General features: G+C 39.9%; 1 protein-coding gene and 1 long non-coding RNA gene across 8 annotated transcripts in view; both read right to left on the minus strand.

Moving 5' to 3' along the window:
• IMMP2L (inner mitochondrial membrane peptidase subunit 2) overlaps positions 1-17807 on the minus strand; it is an 832928-nt gene that overhangs the window by 463685 nt on the left and 351436 nt on the right. Inside the window, exons 6-7 of one of the 7 annotated variants that reach the window (XR_006275114.1) lie at positions 2063-2175; positions 388-458 (exon numbers count right to left, since the gene is read on the minus strand). The exons of the other annotated variants lie outside the window; for them this stretch is intronic. The gene's annotated coding sequence lies outside the window, so the exon portion shown is untranslated. Of the gene's footprint in view, positions 1-387; positions 459-2062; positions 2176-17807 lie in introns of those variants that run through there. 7 annotated transcript variants of the gene reach the window in all.
• On the minus strand, positions 12386-15874 carry LOC122456291. Its single transcript, XR_006275126.1, has 3 exons — positions 15248-15874; positions 14784-14785; positions 12386-12399 (listed from the first exon to the last, which is right to left on the minus strand). It is a non-coding gene; the product is annotated as an uncharacterized LOC122456291 (long non-coding RNA).

Genomic DNA, 17807 nt, shown 5'->3' on the forward strand with positions numbered 1-17807 from the left:
TATTATAAAGTGCCTTGGATAAGAGCGCATTATTAAAAAAAAAACATAATAACCTTTCCTCGGTCCACCTGAATGGAGTTCTCAGACCACAGCTTGAGAACTTCTGGTCTAGATGAAAGCTTGTATTTGCATTACGCTAACATGAAAAATGTGTAAAAATAAAAAGTATAAATGATGAATGAATGGAAAAATAAAAGTTAACTTCCTCTGAAGAAACTTATTCAATCTGCAAAAAAAATATTTATTCAGATAGCTTTTTTCTATACTTTTTCTTTACAAAATCATCAATTAAGTCACGTACAAGTCTATACAAATCAACTAGTGATCTCGAAGCATGGACCTCATCATTTTTGATGAAATGTTTCACTTCATATTCAAAAAGATTTATGTTTATGTCCATTCAGTAGAATTCACTTAATTTCTTACTGTACTGGCTTTTAGCATTTTTGTCCATACTTCTGTCAAAAAACATGCAAAATAAATCAACAGTTTTCTTTAGAGAATCACCTCTACTCTGCAATTGCACTATTACTGTGTCACAAATAACTAACTGTCTCAGCCATGATCTTCTTTTTCCCTTTTAAATTGATTTCATTGTCTCTCGTTTCATCGAAAAATAACTTGCTGATTTTTTTATGCTTCTCAACAGATATATCAGAGGAACCTATATTTTCTGTTAATGTTAGTGCCTTTGCTTTCACCGAGCTATAGTCATTTTGAACTTCCATGACAAAACTTGTAACCAAGGCTAACAATTGTTCAGCATTCAACAAATTTGTATCTACCTTTTGCTGCGATTTGCTGATGGCATTAATTCTTTGAAGTAAACAGTTCCGCAAAGGAGTAAAAACAGCAATATTGTACTGTTCAAACTTTTCTGCTAAGCATTTTGCTTCAGTTTTCACACATGGTTTTTCAAAATTTGATGTGGCCCTGTGCCGGCTGACCCAGAGAAGCAGGCAGAGACCAGCGTGGGCTGAACACACCCCTGAAGGTGGGGGGGGGGTATGGTTCCATCGGCAATCACCTGAGTGCCCTGTAGCTTCCGCACGCTCATCTCTGCTCACCTATCCCGGCCAGCGCCCCTGCCTGTGGGCTCTGCACCAGCTCCTATGGCCAACCCCATCCCCTCGCTGCTCCCCGACCCCCCATGGTCTGAACCCAGCCGCCGCTCACCAGGCAGCAGTGAGTGGTGCCAACGGAGGCCAGAGGTCTCAGGAGGAGCCGGAGGCACAGACAGGCAGCTGGTGACCGGAGAGAAGTGATTTGTGTCAAGCTGCATTTGGATGAAAATTGGAGCTCAATTAAAAATACATAAGACAACATTTAAAATTTGTTTTTTATTAGTTAAAAAAAACTACTTTCAATATTCTGGATACAAAAGAAAAAAAAAGGAAGTTTGTCAAAACACGTTTTGTATTTAAAACTAATTGATTTATTAAATAAAAGACGTATTATCTATAATTAGCAACTATGACTGGTCACCACATCCTTCAAGATTTTAGAATTAGTAGATTTCATCCTATCACACCTCATTTTTATTCATAGATTGGAAGAAGAAATAAGCTTTCGTACTTTTTAACTCCTAATTAGTTTCTCAATATTGAATGAGCTAGTCATTGAATGAAACTAGTTGGACAAACTGAAATGAGAAAAATATTCTCTCTGCTCCTGGAGAAGAGATCACTACTGACAAAAGCTGGGTTAGTACTTCAACAAACTATTTCCATGTGCATAGCAAGCGACTTCAACCAGTTGAGTGGTCTGATTTTCTTTAAAACTTCAGCAGCAAATAGGTACTGTTTGGCTTTTATTTTATTTAAATTATTTTAATATTTTAGTAAATTTAGGGCTTAATGTAGGCTGTCATAGTAATTTTTTTTTAAAAAATTAAACATATATTTAGTTTAAATTTTATAAAAGCTCCCAATTTAAATATATATATATATATTACTATTTTAAAAAAATCATTTTTTATCCACTCAGGAAAAAGCCATATAGCTCCTACAAACACCAATAGGTGATGCTGGGTGAGGAAGAAGGAAAAGGGGAGATCATGTACCTTTACTCACTTCCTCCCAGAGGGATACCAACAAGGACCCGGGACTTGAAATGGGAAGAAAAGGATGGAACCAATCCCATTTCCTCCTTCGTCCCTGAGTCCCCTCTTAGCCCCTAAACAGAAGATGAGAAAGGGGTGAAGAGAATACTGGACTGAATTTCTATAGCAAGATGCCTTGATTTCTGTTGCACACCAACAATTTATTATGCAATAAATTTGAAATTTTAGGGTAGCTAGAAATGGTTGGAGAAGCATTGAAATACAGTGATTGTTACTGAATTGAACACAGTATTACATATATTCATGGATTGCCATGTGGTATTGGATATTATTAATATTTCTATTTAAGTCAATACAATACCTCTGTATTTCAATGCTTTACATCCTACCGTAGAATTGCTAGTTTGCAACAAAAATCAAAGTCCCAGTGAGCGGTTACAATTGGGTAGTCTAACTTCCTGTGTATCACAGACCATAGTACTTCGTCCACTGAACCCAACTTGTGAGAGCGTCTCTTTTAGAAAGAAATCCAGTCATGGGCAGTAGGTATCATAGGCTGGGGAATGCAGAGACTCCCCAAACAGCCTGGCCTGGCCCTGCCCATGCACCACCCACCCAGCTCTCCGGGGCTCGGACTGGGGGCGCTGCAGCTGTGCTGCCCTTCCGGCACTCAGGCTGGGAGTGTTGATGCTGCACCGCCCACACAATGCTTTGGGGCTGTGGACGCTGGGGCTTCCCACCTGTCACTCCAGGGCTGGGGGCACACAGACAGCCGGGGCTGGGTGGGAAAGCCGGTGGCCACAATGGGGGTGTTCTGGGCACTGGTGGGGGACGGGGGGAAGGGTAGGGGTAGGGGTGGGGTCTTGGGCAGAAAGGGAGCGGCTGGGGGACTAGCTTCCCCCAAAGGCCGGTTCACCCGCTGTCCATGAATCCAGTCTTGATTTAAAGACTTCAGTGATGGAAAATCTACCAAAGTTCAAGAACAACACATAATTTAGGTTCAAACTGCTGCTAAAAATGTAGGATTCATGTTGTAGGCTCAGTCTATTGGTACATTTTTTAAAATTCAATAAAAGGAAAACTAACCTCCAACCAATATCTCTGTTGTTATCTGAGACTTGAAATTTGGCAAAAGCTCTTTTGTTAAATACATTTGAAAAAGTAAGATAGCATCTTTTGAGAAGAACAACTTGAGAGCTGTATATAGAAAGGGACACATAGAGAAAAAGGAATGATGGAAAACTTAATCCAGATTTCAACAAGCTTGAATTATTATTTTTTTAAAGTATTACCTCCTCCAGGTATAAAGAACAGATTTTTTTATTTTTATAATGTGTTGATTTATGCCACAGACACTGATCTTTTCCTATGCTTTCTCTGTTCTTTGCAGACACTACTTAGTTTATTGAACAAGCTCATAGACTGCCATTACTAAATAGAAATCTACTTGAAAAACTGGCTAACAGAATGAAGGACATTCATTATCACGAGAGATTCCCTTGTTGATTTCTACCAGACAAATTGTGCTGTCTCTTGACATTGCAGAAGCCACACATTCATTTTACTTTCAATGCTGTTTTTATCCAAGACAACTTTGTTAAAAGAAAACTTGCACATGGCAAAAAAACATTTACACTTCTAAGGTAACTTTATTTTGATATGTACAACAAACCTATATTTTTTAGGATGTCTCTCTCTCTTTTTTGTCCCCTTCACCTGAATCCTTGCTCCTCCTGTTAAGCATTTTAAACTCATTTAGCTGGAAGTCCAAATTTACGGTCATCCCATTAAGTATGTTACTAAGTAAAGAGTACAGCAGTAACTATAAACTGTAGACTTGGATGGGAGCCAGTTTTGTAAGCTGAGAGTAGGTCAGTACATTTTAAACCCTCACATCATTAGAAAAGAAAGTAGCCTTGCCAATTGCAGCAAAGCCAGCTTGGTTTTCTTTCATGTGTTTCTCTGCAAAGAGAGAGAGTTATTGATATCCACTAAAATTTCTATCACTAGTATTTCTACATTAACAGATGAACTACATTTAACTATGAATAACCTGTTTTTATTTATTTAATGTTTTAAATGCTTTTTAATCATTAAATCTAATCAGTTTTCTCCATCTAATCAGATTTTTGAAAAATAGCCAGTAAATCCATTAGTGCCCTAAAACTGAACTTTATTTCATGAATACTGGTATTAACTTTACTATATTGGGATTTTTTTTACCTCCCTTTCGTTTTCTTGATATTATGTTGAAAGACTCTGCAGCCTGATCCTCATACTAATTCAAAGCCAGAACAATGTGTACCTGAGAATAGTGAACTACATTACATATTACATAAACTGAATGGCAGAACCATGATGATGTAGCCATGCCAGCATGTTGCACTGCCCTGTAGAAGAGACCCACCTTAGACGAATGAGCTCCGACGTAAAAAGAAAAACTGTCTCTGGTAATGTAGACCCATAAACCTTCATTATCCATGGTTTAGCACTGATCACAGGGAGAGCTTATTATCTGCTCTGTTCCCTGGAGAACCAGAGTAGATGTTAGGGGGCAGGGTACTATCGGACAAGAAAACTGAGATTTACTGCAGTCACTGTCTTGATGTATATCCCTATTACAACCAGAAGAAACAATGCCACAGCAGCAAATGAAAAAATAGTTCTTCTGAGAAGTTTACAAATTTAGTTGAAAAATTCAGCATCAAGGTATATTTCTTCCTGGAAACATGACAACTAACAAGTTTGTTACAGGAAACAAAACACTGAAAGTACCAGCTGCTATAAGTCAGCTGGTTTGATTGCTTGTTTGCTCATTGTCTGGCTATGCCGAAAGAATGACAGGAAACATTAGATATGGATTTAATCAGGCCACAACTTTATTATTAGACAGATGGCTGAGACTAACCCGGTGGATAAAATGTGTGCAGTGCAGGTGCAAAATTTATGTCCCTCCAGCAGACTCCCTGCGGGACCTTACCAATTCCAGACAATTTGGGGGTGGGAGGGCTTCCACAGCTCCCCCACTATTTATCCAGGTCCCTCGAGCAATTCCCTTGCTTGGATCTTACCAATTCCAGCCAATTCCGGGGGGTAGGGGTGCTTTCACCAACTCTCTCCACCACTTTTCATTCAGGTCCCTCCAGCAATTTCCTTGCCCGGACCTTACCAACCACACCACCTCGTAGGAGGAGTTAAGGTGGACTATAATGATGGGAGGGGGTTGGCTCCCTGCTGTACCAATCATAGGAGTTCCCAGCTGCCCCCGGCTTGCTCCATTACCAAGCACCTCTCCTTAATTCCTTTTCCAAGCCATTTTTTCGTTCTTTTCTGCCTTAATTTATGGAGTATCTGCACTGAGCATCCGCTATACACTTAAATGAAGAGTTGCGACATATGGCCTACCGCTCATCAAGCTATGCATGAACAGAGCCTACCTGAACCTGCTGTGAGGAAGGTGAAAACCCCCCCACTGCACCTGGCCAAAGAGGGGAGGGGCCAGGCCCAGCTGATCTTTGCAAACCCCTCATTCTTAGGTGGTGAGTCATCCACCATGCTGATTGCTTGCTCAGCAGCCCTACATTTCCCCTCCTCCCCCAAGCCAGAAAGCATTGCCTTCTTCTCCTGGCCAGCCAGCCAAACTCCTCCCTGCTTAAGTGCAGGGTGGCGATTGCCAAAAACATTCTAACTTTTCACAATGATACAGTAGCACCAACATTCTGCAGCTTTTATGCTTACATATAAGAAAAAGGTTTCAGAGTAGCAGCCGTGTTAGTCTGTATTCGCAAAAAGAAAAGGAGTACTTGTGGCACCTTAGAGACTAACAAATTTATTAGAGCATAAGCTTTTGTGAGCTGTAGCTCACGAAAGCTTATGCTCTAATAAATTTGTTAGTCTCTAAGGTGCCACAAGTACTCCTTTTCTTTTTATATAAGAAAAAGGATTTTAAAAACAAGAAGTAGACCTGCAACAATCAGGAGATCACCAAAAAAAAAAAAGGCTCAAATGATGATGATAATACTCATGGTTTCTCTCAACTGTCAAATGGAGGAAAATTACTGTCAAGTAATTTTCCCAGCCAACTGATGGCCAATTCTATGGATACCATACCCTCTCTGTCATAGTGTCATTTTTCTATCACAACAAAGCACTGCTGATATGAACAAAAACAGTGAACAAAAACACAGACATAGTCGCAACTGACTTGATAAAAAATTCTGAAACTGTCAGTTCTTCCTGGAGGCTCCTTGAAAAATTATAACCTCAGATAAAATGATCTATATTATCAAAAAACTCTGGTGAATGCATGAATGAGCCTGTACAGGGAAAACAATGTGACTCTCCTGGTATTATAAGTTATTTGGACTTTTCTTTAAAGTAAGGTTAGATAAAGCAACTCATGACCTATCACTGAAACTCAAGTTTAAAATCCACTCAGGCAGATTTTTTTAATACATCTCATTTAAGTGCATTAACAGAGGTGTCAGAATCACTTATTAAAGGAAAAGCCCTTTGTGAATAACTGTGTGCTCAAAGAAAGACCTGCCGATAATGACGTCCTGTTTCGCAGCTGCTCTTGTAAACCGTGGCATTAAAATTTGCATTTCATAGATTGAGGTTATGTACCAACCAGCACCAAACAAAAACATATTGTGTGTTGAAACAGACCTAAGCATTATTAGCACACTGTTAAACAAAGTGACAAAGTTTACCTACCTTGCATTTGTCATAATTGTGATACCTTTTTGCAAAAAGGTTGCCCTGCACTTGTTGAGTTGCACATTCATGGGTGGAAGCAACATGGCTTTTGTCCTTCCACATAAACACATAGCAACATAACAATCACAATAGAAATTTTTTCCATAATATCATATTATATGACCCAGAGATATAGACTTACCACTAACTGAATCGCAAACTGTCAGAACACTTTCATGAGAAATGTCTTTGGTCACTCTTGGGTATGTAATGACAAGATGAACAGCACTGTACTGAAGCATGTTGGTCTCAGTGCCATGTAGGCAACACTCATAAATATGAACATTGGTCCAGAACACTAAGGCAGATTTAGAAAGGTATTTAGACAGATAGGGACCTACTGGGATTTTCAAAAGTATCTAAGTTGGTTAGATGTCTAACTTCCATTGAGTTCAGTGAGTTGGGAGGTAGATGCCACAATTGCTTAGGCATTTTCATAAATCCCAATAGGTCTCTATCTGCACCTTTAGGCATCTAAGTAGCTTTGTAAATCTGGCCCATCTTTAATTTGTTCTCTAGTTGATTTTAAAACATGAGTTAAAAGTAGTTTTGGGTACTATATTTGCTTGTGTCCTACTGCCAGTAATCCTGTTTTGTTTTCTTTTTTAAATGCTTCCTCTACTGTTCCTGTGAGAAAGACCCAGAGACAGTGTAGTCCACCACAGAGGGTTGCAGCATCTAGTGTTCAGCCCACTCTGCCACCTGGCTTGGCCCTTTCTGGGTTCAGAAGAGTCCAAAACATACATGTAGAGAGCTAAGAGTGCTGAGAATGAACGGTGCTCAGGGAAGGAATCAGGAAAATGGCCCGAAACATTGCAGAGAGGACAGGGCAAGGCTTCCCTCTCACCCAACCAATACCAACCCCTAGAAGGGGCTAGGAAAAGGGGAGCAGCATAAAGACTGCCTCCTCCCTCACAGCAGAGAGATGTTGATAGCAAAATACTGTCCTGCTGAACCCACCAGATTAGAAGATTATTAAGGAAGAGTGTTCAGTAAAGGGGAGCTGTCTTGCAATTGACTTAATGTAAGGCAGGGGGCCTGAGGCACACCTAGCTCCAGGGACGGGGAATCTCCTGTTGGGAGGAGAGTAAGATAGATTACTCTAAGACAAAGAGGACAGAGACAACCCCAATCCCAGAGAAGAAACCCCTGTTCAAAGGAGAGGAATACAGATTATTCTAAGGCAAAAAAGCCTGAGATACAACCCCAGTCCCAAAGAGAGAGGGCTCAAGGGGAACCTGTATTCAAAGGAGAAAGCTAATGACTGTCTTAAGGCTAAGGGCAAAGAACTGCTAGTAATACAATCTGTGTAAGTTCTAGTGGGTCTAGAACCTAAGACCAGTAGGCAGTGCTGATAGGTAAAAGACACCTCCATGCTGCCACACAGCAACAGCTGTAACCACCTTGTGCTCCATTGCCCACAACCTTCTTTGGACAAGACCATGGGAAGTCCTGCCTCAAGGGGTCTGACAAGCAACAGTCTCATGGTTCCTGATTGTCTCCCCGCCCTAACGGGTGTCTTAGGAAGTATCCAGGTAACAGTATGGCTCTCCTGTAGCTGCCAGGACCATTCCTGCTCCTGAACCCCTAGCTTTGACCTTGGTTTGATTTGGACTTTGCTTCTTACTCTGGACCCTGAAACAAGACTCAGACTCTGACCCTTGGTATTGACCCTGGCCTGGAATTTGACTATGAATTCCTCTGCTACTACCAGCCTCAGGTTTGACTTTGCTCTGACCCTTGGTCCTATCTGTCTTTGTCAGGATCCTGATAGTCCACGACAGAGAGGAGCAGAGACTGGCTTGTAGGTGATGCCTCTGAACTAGTCCCAAGAGAAGCTGTGAAAAATCACAGTGTCAAGGTGGGGGCAACAGAGCCTGCTGATCTTATTATGATGCTGATGAGTGAAGTAAAGGTAGGAGTAGTCCAGAGAAAACGGTGGAGAGATTGGAGGAACCTAAGTAGGGTTCCTGGGCTGGAACCCAGGGGAGAGGGTGGTCCTGGGTTCCCCTACCTCTTCTCTAGACCAAGATGGGAATCATGAGTGACAAAGATAAAAAAAGCCAAGAATAGCCAGAGGCCATGAGACAGGCTTTGAAGCCATTAGGCTTTGAGTTTCCTGTTTGTGGGATTTTTCTATTAACCCCGAAAAGGGAAAGAACTGAATAGTGACCTGGCTGGAGAGCTAGGTCATACACAATGATAGACTGTTGTGGCCCCTAGAAAAATAAAAGAGGGTGCTAGATTTAGACAATCCCTGCAATACCACACCTGGTTACTAGGAGACTCTCTGGAAGAGAAAGACTTGATGACAGACACACACAAACAAAAAGACAGGGAAATTCTCTAACTGAAACAGTGAAAATGACTAGACAAAAAGTGCTGTCAGATGTACACTTGAAAAAGAGATATTTTCTCTAATCTTTTTCAATTAAAATAATTGTGTTACTTGTAATTATATGTAACAAATGTTCAGATAGTATGTGAATTTTATATTGACAGTGTCCCTTCTACTGAAGCTTTAAAAAAAAACACCTATATTAAGGTTACAACGTTAAGGCACTCAAAGTCAGAAAGTATAAGCATTTAGCTTGAAGCAAATTTTTTTTAGAAGTGACCAGTGATTTTGCCCAAACTGATTTTTTCAGAAAGCGCAGAGCACCCAGTCTCTGAAAGTCATGATTTTTAAGGCATCTCAAGTTGGGCACTCAAGAACTGAGGCATACAAAATCACTAGTCTCTCTTGAAAATCTTGGCCTGAATGTGCAAGTTATATTCTGGCCCCATGAGTATGTACATCTGACATAGTCTCTACGTGACCACAAAACTTCTTCTCAGATTATGCAATACAAAATTGTACAGCATTTTTCCAAAATTAGTCTGGTCTGTCAGGGTCAAGGTTTTAGATATACATGTGAAATGGCTTGTAGGATTTCTGAAAACATGTGCAATGTTGTCTGGGTTGGTTCAGAGCCATTCATTGAGCTTGCTGGAATAATACCTAATGCTTTTTCATCTCGGCAAAAGCCTGGCTATACACTCTGAGTAGGACCTCATCTTTCCAAATCCACAAATAGTTTTCAGTTTAAGCCACTGAAAATGTTACGCTTTTCAGCAAGGGGTTCTGCAGGTGCTTTCAGGGAAATGAGGAGGCAAAACTAAACCTGCAGGCTCTCAGCATCAGGGTCACTGCCACGCAGCCCAGGGCTGCTTGTTCTGGTTCTATCCCTCTGCTTTAAGTATGCTGAATGCCCACTGAATTACCCTTCTTGCATAGAAGAATCTATTTGAAATATGTATATAAATACATACTCTTCCTCGAGCATTCCACAACACCTCCAGGGCAATCAAATTCTCAGCACCTTTATCTCAACTAGAAAATCTGAATAATGATGATGCCTTTCATTTACCAGATGCTTTGTAACCTGTAGCTCTCTAAACACTTTAAAAACATCTTATTTTTTTAAAACATCTGTAAAATGGAGATCATTCTTTGTGAAACTGCAAGAGGTAGCATTAGCAGCATAAGTCCTCATCAATAGGAATAACACAGTGCAAAGAATTATTTAAACCAGTCAGGAAAGAGGGGCAATAGAATGCAGGACCTCCTGTCACCCAGATCTGTGCAGAGTTCCCTAAACCCATTATTCTACTACTTGTAAGAGAAGGCTCTGTTTGCCAGAACTTGGGCTTCCCAAGATATACATAACATTTGTCTTGGTTGGGATTATTCTTATATATTAGGAGTTGAGTACTTCACTTGTATGTGCTGTCCACCCTTTTTTGCATGCCCATTTATATGCATAACCGAAAACTCTGTACCATTTGTATGAAGTCGGTAATTTTCAAATGCTCATATCTCAGTCAAATCTAAACCCATTTCCTACAGAGTAAGGCTCGCAGTAGTGGTAGCTTTTAGGCACTGACTATAGTGATCACTTATTAGTAATGGATAAGAAACATTAAAAAAAGCAACAGTGAAAGTGTATAAAATGGACAATATTTTTAATAGGCATACTCAAAAACAACTACCCATATAGATTGACACAGAGCACTTCACAGATACAGGTTCTGATCAAACCTTTCAACAATGAAAAAAATATGCTGGATTGATAATAAGTGTTGGCATGCTTGTGCAACACGACATCTGATATGACTTCAATGGCAACCTTATTCAGTATATCCATCTTGGCTAGCAACAATAGCACAGCTGCTCTAGCCATGGCATAATGTGAAATCACAAAAGCTTATGTTCTTAACTGGACTCACAAGTGATACAACCAACATTCTTTAATTGTGAAGTGGCAACTTCATTGTCTGAAAATGGAAAGACTACAATGTCATGATGCAATGTATAAAAAAAAGTGAACAGTTTATAGTTCATTTTTAACTTGGGTGATAAATACTATATATAAAAGTTAGCAATTAACATAAAGGACAAAATTAAGAGTGAAATAATGAACCAGAATTGCTACATGAAAAAGAAACCTTGTTCAAATGGTTATGATGGAGATTAGGAAAAACATCACTGAAGCTGGTGGGCATGACAGCTACCTTTCAATCAGGATAAATGTTAGAAGCAGTTAAGCTCCTTTCTGGAGTAAGAAAATATGCAATATGAAGCAATATGAGCCACAACCCAAAAAACTGTCACATGCAAGGTTGGTCAGAAACTGACATACGTGGGCAGAGTGATTCACTGGGTATTATTTAATGGAGCTGTATGTGTCGGTGAGCAGAAGCACCAAGAAGCAAGCAAAGAGAAGTCGTTAAAAAGTCAAGCAGATAGCCAGAGAAGGATTAGTAAGGTGGTCCTGAGAGAAAGGGAAGAGAGGAAGCACTTTTCATTAAGTGCTGGCTGAAAGAAGCTTGGACATGTGGGCAAAGAAACGGCTTACTGTTTGTTCCTATTGTATTCTGGGAAACAGGACTTTGTCTTCTTTGTAAAGAAACAAGATTGCATCAAAGAAATGCCTGCCTTTATCATCTATTTTTCCTTCTAACAAACAACCTGCAAGACCCAGAATATTGGCTAACTGCTCGGATCAGTAAGGGTAACAATATTAATACATTTTAATAGGTATAGCACAGTGTAGAACAATTAAAGTCCATTTGCACAAGGGGTGGCATGAACATGGAATGAAATATCTAAAGATCTAAAATTTCACTTCGGTTTGTTGAGAATAAGTACAGCTGTTGTTGTGGTAGAAAGGAAAATGTAACCTGCCAAGGCACTGTTATTACACCATGTGCCATACACAAAGGATGTCAGTTTAAAGAACAACAGTTAGTTAATAAAAAAGTCTCTGGACACACTCATCTAAGTACAGTCTCTCCTTCAGCACTGATTCTGTTTATCCAAGGGCTATCATGCAATTAGACTGTTAATAAAAAACTATTTACAAATTAAACTTTTAATTAAAATTGTACTCCCAAATGACCTCATTTTTACTAGGTTCCAGACAGCAAATACGTATATTAAAAAATGCACCTTCTATTTTCATTTTTAACAAAACACTGACTCTAAGAAAATGATCAAAAGAAATGCATATGCTCTGAAATCATTTTCCACAGCAGTACTCAAATAGAGCAGTCCATGTAAATTGCAAATACATATAACAAGTCAAAAGGTTAATAAAAAGAACCATTATAACATGATATTGAAATAGTAGAAAATAAAAGCAAAATAAAGCACCTCATCCAGAGGCAATAAAAATGTGTAATGAAGAAAATGTGATCTCAGATTACTAACTCTGCTTCCAGTTGTTTTTATGCCAGACTTTTCTAGGGTAGTTTAATTTTGTTTTGAAGGTGCTATTGGTGGTGAGATTGATGGTAATTACCAGAGTCAGGCATAGTGAAGGAAAACTGTACCACTTCTTCAAAATGTTCCAATTCTGGATCTTAGTTTTGGGCCCTAATCCTGCGAACACTTATGCCCATTATTAACTTTATTACCGTGAATAGCCCCTTTGAAATCAAAGGGGTGGCTCATGGTAAGAAAGTGAAGCATCACACAAGTGTTTGCAGGCTCTGGGCCTTAGAGTGTAATACAACTGCTTATCAGTTCTGAGCTTCTTCTGAAGAGAGACTTAAAATCATACCAACACATGTAGCAGCTTTTTGACAAGGATGAATGTTCACCTGAGACTAAACTGAGACCAAATTCATTTTACCTGTGACTTAATACCTTTTGGAATCCAAGTCTCCAGAAGTATACTACCCGTACATTATATCTACGATGGCATCTCGCTCACTCATTAACTCTTTTTTCTTCCCTTTCACTTCCTTGCATCTCCCTGACCAAAAATATAAACTTTGTAACTGAAAACAATTTCTTAGATCAAAGGCCCAGTGGAAATTATACTGTATTGACCAAGCTAAAACTCTGGACAGATGATAAGGCCTGAGTGAAGAGAAACCCTTCTTCAGACAGCATAACAGATGATTTTCACGTAGCCACTGAATGGCACAACAGTCAGTAAGATTCATTGCCACTGTCTAGCTCATGCACTTGACTTGACAGAATTTAGGTGACACAGTAGACTCCTAATAGCAAATAGTTAAACACACTCACCTAATCAATAACCTGAGTAATGACCTTCCTTAGAAACATGAGGTACTTGTTAAAGTGGAGTTTATGGTTATTTACAATCATTACAACTTTAAATGACAGTCCAGTATTCTCAATTTATTTTAGTTAATAAACAGAAAGATGCAAGATGCACTAAAAACACAAAATAACTATAATTCATTCAAGTAACTATGTTTGGTCACAAAGCAGATCAATTCAATACTATACAATAATTTAGACAACCCTGGTCTTAAAAAGGTGGTACCATATGAAGCTCCTACATAATATTTGGGATTGTAAAGAAACTGAGCTAGAACAGAGACACTTTGTATTGAATATTTATATCTATATTCACATTTCCCTCCAGGTTCCAAAGACTAAAACAGGCTCTGTTTGTAAAGTGCATTGCATGTTTTGGGTTTCTAAAGATTCTCTGTAGCCTACATCATCATCATTTCCATGCTGAATGTACGCAAAAAACAACAAGAATAAAGACCAATTTGCTCACTATTCCTGCTTGTCAAAAGGCAGTGCACATTGCTATATACTATTGATTGAGAAATCAGCCATGCAATTGAACATATTGGCACATATGCACTATAGCTGATTTTATCAAATACACAGCAATTGCTGGTGCATTCTAGAGGGCATGTTTGAACCTCAAGAGGAGCTAATAGCACTTCTAGAAATATGCAGCCGATGAAGGGAAATCTGGTTTGAGGAAGAGGTGGGGTCTCAGAATGCAATTTTTTTCATCTGAAATAATGGGCTTTGAGTGGGAGATGTGATAGGGTGTACAAACCCCACACTGGAGAACAAGGGTAAAGAGCAGCTCTGGGTCCACGGTGCCCTTCCCAGCCACCCGAGCACAAGCTGGAGGTGGACCTTAAAAGGGAAGCAGAGCAGCTCAGAAGAAGACAAGTTGTGGAAGGGAACAGACCTTTGCTCTGAGCTTTAGGAAATAACGGCCCAGGGTCTCTTCTTGCCTAAGACCTGACCACACTGACATGAGCACACCTGCAAAAGTGATTGGTGATTGTTTGCTTGGGAAGGTCAGAAGAAACTTTATTTTCAATTCAGTCCTTTAATTTATCCCATCAGAGGAAAAAAAGAGGGATGGTGGGGACCTCAAGTAAGAAGTGATTCAGGGAGGCATCTATTTAGCACTCCAGTGTGCAGAACTTAGCTGTCCACCATTGGCCCTGGATCAGAGCCCAGTGGAGAGGGTGGGCCCAAGCTCCCCTATTAACTCCTGAAAGTAGGACAACAATAGGAGTCTACCTATCAGTGGGGAATCTAGCTGGAGAAGACTCTGACTACACAAGGGTCCAGACCCCAGGTTCCAGAGTTAAGGAGAAAGTCCCGAAGCTCCTGCAGGCACAAAAAGACTTCTGTGTTATTGAACTTTTTCTATGTATATCATAAAAAAGGTGAACCACGGTGTTTCTCAAATGCGGCCTCCTAGGCCGCACACAGCCACCCCTGGGCTTTTTCTTGTGGCCATAGCCTCAGGGCCTGTGAGTGTGGGGGGGACCTCAAAGCAGTGGTCCCCCCTCCCAAGGCTGCCAGCAGCAGTTGGGCCCTGCTCCCCTCCAGAAACACAAACGCTGGAGGTGCAGGCACCTGGTGAATTCCCCACTTTCCCTGGGGTAGGGGAGGCAGGCTTTGGCCACAGGGCTGTGGGTCCCATCCATGTGGTGGCAGGCTCTGGTTTCAGGCTCTGGGCCCAGGCTCATCACCCCCATCATTGTCCCTGGGCCACACTGCCTCCCTGCTCACCTCCCCATCCAGGGCTTAATTTGTCTCAGGGCTTGCCGGGGCTGAGTAAATCTGCTGTGAAAAGTGGTATTAACAAACATACAAATATCACTTTACACAGCAGAAGACTTACCAGCTAGCAAGTCTTAGAAGAAAAAAAGCACAACCAAAAAAGCAAAAGAAGCAACAACAACAAAAAGATAAGAACATGCAAAGCACCTTATTTGTGTTTCTATTCTGTTTAGGTCCAGTAAAGAATAGTGACAACTGTAAATTATGTTTATTACAGAGTCTGAAAAAAACCCTACATAAATAAATTATGATTCGGACATGTATATGTGCATATATATTGTTTTTTCCTAAAGTTAATTAAGTATTTTAGGAAAACTTATTAGGGCGACCACCAGCAAGTTGTTGGCCACACTATGAGGCCACCAAAAATTTTGTTGTGAGAACCCCTGAACTAGAATGTGTGACCTGACTGAAGGGGTTAGCCGCAAAAGAAGAGACCAACGCCAATAGGTAGAATTGTAGAAGATAGGGGGACCACCAGCCACACCCCTACTTGACCACGGGCCAGCACTGCCAGTTAGGGTCACCTTTCACACGGAAAAAACATTTTGCGTGCAGAGGTTATTTAAGTAAATAATTATTTGGAAAAAAATATTTCAAATTTTGAAAAATGTTTAAGGTGTTACAGACCAAAACCAAGATCAAAAATCTGCAAGTGACCTTTACAACAGTCCAAAATAAAACGCTAATCTTCCAAACACTTAGAGGAGCTTAACTTTAAGGAATGTGAGTAGCCTCACTGAAGTGAGTAAGGAACTATTCAAATGCTTAATATTATGCATGTGCATGAATATTTACAAGTTTTAGGCCTACAGCTCCAGCTCTGAAAACTGCCAAAAGTTGGAAGGGTTCAAAACCCAAGTCAGCATCCACATTTTGTAACTTGAGTCTTTACTAGGAATGTAATTTTAAAAAGACTTTCAATGCTACCCAAAGTGATCATTTAAGTGAAATTATTTTTAATTTGTGGAAATTTAGAAAAAATGCTTTTTACTTATAAATTACATATTCTGTCTATCCAAAACACAGCAAACATACATTTATTTCTAAAGCTTTGTGATTGGTCTGACTTTGCCAGTTGCAAGAGAAACTTTATCCAAGCAAAAGCTAAAGTGCTTTTAAATGTAAAATGTGCTTGCTTCCACATGAGTAAGCAGCCAGCAGCTAAAAATCCAAGCCATGGAATGGAAAGATAATTGTGGGATTTCAAACTCTTTCTTCAGAAGGCTCTATTCCTAACAAAACTTCTTACGCAGAAGTATACTAAAAGGCACACATGACCTGATAAGTTGCCATCTTATTTTCCTCTGCATACCTGTTTTTCTGTTTTTAAAAGGAGCCATTTGCTCTTGTAGCAGGTACTACAAGGGTGAATTGCAGATCCTATAATTAGAAAATGCATAAAAATAAGGCTACTCCATCTCCTAATTCATTTTTTTAGCCCCAAAATACCACATCCTAAAGCAGGACCATTCTTTGACCTTCTGAATGTATCTGGCTGGGAATGAGAATTTCTAGGACTGAAAAATACTACCACACCAAATGTGAATGAACCCATATAAGACAATATTGTGAATGGAAGAGGGTCAATGAGCATGGAGTTAAGAATTATAGTCTTCTGACCAAGATTACACAACTGTATTAAACCTTTAACTTAAACAAGATCTTCTAAAGGAAACCTGTCTTTGTAGCAGTGAAAGGAGGCAGAGGGGGAGATCATAGCCACCGTGTGCACTTACAAAGACTTCCCTGCTTTTGCTGCTCGAGTCCTGAGCGTTGTCAAATATCTCATCTCCTATGTTAATCAAAGACTTATCAAGACCTGTAGTCTTGTAAATGTAATTTATGCCTACTATAAGACCACCAGAGCAGCGTAAAGGGGCCTCAGTATAAATGAGAAAAAGGGTCACAAGGATTTTTTTTTAAAAACTGCAATATTCCCCGATATATAAATCTATTCACAACCATAACAAAAATATAATCTGTGTGTTTTATAAGGCACTCACCACTGTTATATAAGCACTCTGACACTTTTTGTGTGTTAATACACATACTAACACACATACAGAGTTGGGCAAATAATACAGAAAGTGATTCATAAATATTTTTCCATATAAATAAATAAAGTTCAGTGTTCTGCTATTTTTGATGTCATGTTATTTCTTATTCATATATATTCAGACAGCCACCATCTACTTGTGAAGATATAACTGAAGGGTCACACCCTCCTTTGCTCATGTACATTGAGCTGTGTACCTTACTGCACCTCATATCCCCACTTCAACCAGCCCTCCCAACAGCCAGACCACTTCCCCCCATTCCAGCCAATCCGGTCTCTACCAACCAGTCCCCTAGCCAAGCTTCCATTTGCACTTAGAAAGTTAGATAACAGAGCTCAGCCTACATGAGCAACAAAGTGTGTATGTAACCTTCCAGTAAGCTCTAGCCTGATATTTGTAGACACCAACAGATGATGCCAAAGAGCACTGTGTGGTCCTCACTTTAGCTTTTGAAGCTTTCTGTTTTTTGCCAATATCAATAGAGTTTTGCCCATCGGTACCTAGAACATACCCTGAAATTTTG

This window comes from Dermochelys coriacea, chromosome 1 (genome assembly GCF_009764565.3).
Source record: "Dermochelys coriacea isolate rDerCor1 chromosome 1, rDerCor1.pri.v4, whole genome shotgun sequence".
NCBI classification, from domain to species: Eukaryota; Metazoa; Chordata; order Testudines; family Dermochelyidae; genus Dermochelys; species Dermochelys coriacea.